General features: G+C 36.2%; 1 long non-coding RNA gene across 1 annotated transcript; it reads right to left on the reverse strand.

Annotated features, from left to right (window-relative positions):
• Window positions 1-1247: 1247 nt before the first annotated feature.
• LOC126764327 (uncharacterized) lies at window positions 1248-3346 on the reverse strand. The gene is made up of 2 exons (XR_007667940.1): window positions 1768-3346; window positions 1248-1712 (listed from the first exon to the last, which is right to left on the reverse strand). It is a non-coding gene; the product is annotated as an uncharacterized LOC126764327 (long non-coding RNA).
• Window positions 3347-3924: the final 578 nt, after the last annotated feature.

A 3924-nucleotide genomic window follows, 5' to 3' on the forward strand; every position in this document is an offset into this window, starting at 1 on the left:
TAAAATACACACGTTCTTATGGACACTGTTATTTTGACAGCTGCACGACTACACGACTGCAGGCCGACAGTTGTCGTTCTCGCTAACTTCAATATCCTCCTATATTTGCCAACGACAGTAGGACGACAGTAGAGTTGACAGTAGAATGGAAGATAGAAAGATGAGGTAGAGTGGTGAAGCCACTAATATGTAAAATGTAAAATTATTCACAGCTCTAATAAACTTGAAGTTATTTTACAAATAAAAGCATAAAATAGCTCTATTAAAGCTCTATTATATCATTTGTAATAACAATTGATAATTTAAAGCAAAAATATTTACCTATTTACTTATTTTTTGCATAAAAAATTTCACTTTGAACAAAATATTAAAATTTCATTGAAGTGGAAGGAATTACATAGTATGGCCACAACGAAATTGTGTACATACAAAATGGACAACTGCGTTGTTTTGAGTACATGCCGGCCATTGTGTTGTTGTTGCTTCTCAAAATGTACATGTAGTAAGATGAACAACGACGTTTTCAGTTCAAGTGGTAAACACAATGACTGCGACAGACTGCAGCAGCACGACAGTGAAGCTTCCAGGTAGTACTCACGATGCGGCGGTATTTAAGAAATCAGGATTATTCAAAAACTCCTCAACCCGTATTCCAATATACACAAAATTGGTAAGTAATATTGAAACGCCTCTATTTCTTGTTGGGGACCCTGCATATCCTCTTCTTCCATGGTTGATGAAGCCATTTATTGGCAACTTAAATGATGAAGAGGAATCGTTCAATTGCCACTTGAGTTCCGCACGAATAGTGGTAGAAAACGCATTCGGCAGATTGAAAGGACGCTGGCGATGCATTGCAAAACGAATCGATGTCGACCCTGCTTTCGTTCCACAAGTTGTTCTGGCTTGTGCAATTCTACACAACTATGTTGAGCAGCAGAAAGAATCATATTTGGAGTTCTGGTCCCAATCCGTCCAAGAAGATATACATACATTACCCACAGCCACAAGATACTATTACAAGTGAGATGATTAGCGAAAGAAACATCCATCCCAAAGATTTGCGAAATAATATTAAAAATTGGCTAAAAGACAATTATCCTTTACGAACATCACATTTCTAACAATTTTTTCCTACACATAAATATTTCAGTTAGCGGAATCATACTATTGAATATACTCGTATTATTATATTAATTATATGTATGTGCTAACCCCTATTTTCTTAATATAAGAAAATCGCTGAGTAAACTTTAACATTTTCAAAACGTGTATTAGAAAATTAAAGAGCTCTTACAATTCATTAATTAATATTACTTAAAAAGTTAACAGCTAATATCAAGGTCATGTTATTTAGCTGGAGATGACTGCGGTGTGGATGCAAAAATACCATTACTTGAGAAGTCAAAAAATTACTGAACAATGAATCAGATAGCACTGCACTACGTGATGGAACCCTAATTTGGTGGGGATACCACATTGATGTAAGTGATGGCGGCTGGATCATGCTGACCATGTTTGAAAACATATTAGCTGTCTCACGACGATCCTCTTCCAGCATTTTGGCTGTTTCTACGCGATTTTTTCCAATAATTTTTCCATGGTGCTTAAATAATTTGTGTTCTGCTCCTTTATTGCGCCGATTAAATTGTCCTAAGTCTGCTTCCAGTCTTTGGTAAAAGACTCCATTACCCTTTGGTAGGCTTTCTTTTCTGAAACTTGAAAATGATTGATCAATCAAAACTAGAAGTAACCAGGTCTACATACTTGGATTTTTAAAAGTTTTCGATGAACTTGCTTGAATTTGATAGGGTTCAGATTCAGCTGTACCATTCTCCGAATTATTGTGTGAGGTGTCCTCTCCCTCTGTCGCTATTGCTGGGCGATGGCTTAAAACTTCAACCAGTAGGTCAACATATTCGCATGTCTGTCTTTCAGCGCCACTGGTGTTATTATTACGCTTTACTTTATAGTATTCACTTTTTAATGCTTTAAACTTCGTTTTTATTTTACTGCATCCTTATTATGTCCCTTTGCCTTTAGTTCACGAGCCACTTCTTCAAAAACATTTTTGTTGCGTTTTACCTTACTATCAAGAAGTTTCAACACATGGTTCTGTTTAATTACTGAAGCATTTTATGCTTCCATAAATTTCGCTTTTTAATATTATTTTCCATTTCTGATAAAAATTTTTCACTTTTGTATTGGCTAAATGAGTTAAGCCTTCCGCCCTCATACAGCACTACACCCCACAACACGCCACGCATAAAGCAACTCTGTCGATCAAAAAGCAACGCTGGCACACTCTCCACATTTGGAGACCACACTCATCGTCAACATCGTTGGAAGCAGCAGTCTACACCCACACACACACACCAATACACGCCGTACATCAACCCACCATAACTCTCCACAGCCCAACGAGCAAAAAAGGGCTCGTCCTAAAAGAAGCGTCCCTTTTCGATCACGATTTTTGAGCGAATAACATCGGCGGACATTGCTATACGCAGCTTCGAGTTTCCATCTATCGTTTTTCATCTTCGGCACGCAATCAAAGCAATTTTATATCAGTTTTTCATCTTCGGCACGCAATCAAAGCAATTTTATATCAGTTTTTCATCTTCGGCACGCAATTCACGCGACTTTGTACATTTTCATATTCGTCACACTATCAAAGCATTTTTATATCGTTTTCGTGTTCGGCACGCAATCTACGCAACTTTATACATTTTCAAAAATCATCCTTTTTCAATCTGGCGATCTTCGACACGCAGCGGAGGGCATCCTCTTAAATCTGGCGATCTTCGGCACGCAGCGGAGGGCATCCTGTTACATCTGGCGTCCTTCGGCGCAGCAGTTCAATCCACATCTAATAACATAAGTTACAGGTGTCTCCTATCTAATTGTGTAAACATAAGTCTCACGCCTCCACTGGTGTTCGACCAGGGAGAGTGGTATTGTATCATTCGTCATTTCATCAAATAAAATTGTGATCCCATTTTTTTTAAAAATCAACGCATTGTGTACAGAGAATCTTCTTTCCGGAGTGAAAACGTAAGTGTAAACTTATCTATGGTCCTTCGAGAGCCACCCTGAATGGCCCTATAGTGAAATAAATAGCAAAAAAAAAAAAAAAATATTAAAATTTACAAAAAAATTACAATTGGTGACAAAGTGAACAAGTGTAGTGAAAGAGTGAAATTATAGAAAACATAGAGGAAAAGGATGTATATACAATATACATATACATATGTATGTATAATAAAGGCACAAGTGCAGTGACATTGAAAAAAAAAAATACATAAGTAAAATCAAATAAGAACACACTTACATATACACATATACAGTGCGGAAAAAAAAAAAAAATAAATAAATAAATAAACTAAGCAGTTACAAAAAACGGGCGCGGAAAGAAAAAACAAAAAAAAAAAACAGCGGGCGCGAATATAAACCATATATGTATGTAACTAATACATATCAATACAAAACGGGCGCGGAATAAAAACAACAAAACCAACAACCACTGGGAATCCACCGCAGCGTTCCAGGACAGGACTTGGCTAGCTCATATAGAGTCGGAATAAACTTGGCACAACGTACATCGCATACATACAACGTAATCCCCAAAATCCCATGACGGATAACAAAGTGAGTCGTATCGATTCCTTTATTATTATATATGTATTTTATTTCAATTTCTGTACCATAAAAAAGGTTTTGCGTCAAATGTATTTTATTTGCATAGAATAACTCATCAAGTTATTCTCATTTTATTTTATTGCCTTTGCAAAAGAAAAATAAAAAGACACCGGTTGCCAAGCGGTCAAATTAACTTTCGGTTAAAACCGAAATACCGCAAATAATACTGTTTGGAATCACAGTTAATATATTTATTTACATATATTTATACATATGTATTTATAT

The sequence above is a fragment of the Bactrocera neohumeralis genome, unplaced genomic scaffold, assembly GCF_024586455.1.
Source record: "Bactrocera neohumeralis isolate Rockhampton unplaced genomic scaffold, APGP_CSIRO_Bneo_wtdbg2-racon-allhic-juicebox.fasta_v2 cluster09, whole genome shotgun sequence".
Taxonomy (NCBI): domain Eukaryota; kingdom Metazoa; phylum Arthropoda; class Insecta; order Diptera; family Tephritidae; genus Bactrocera; species Bactrocera neohumeralis.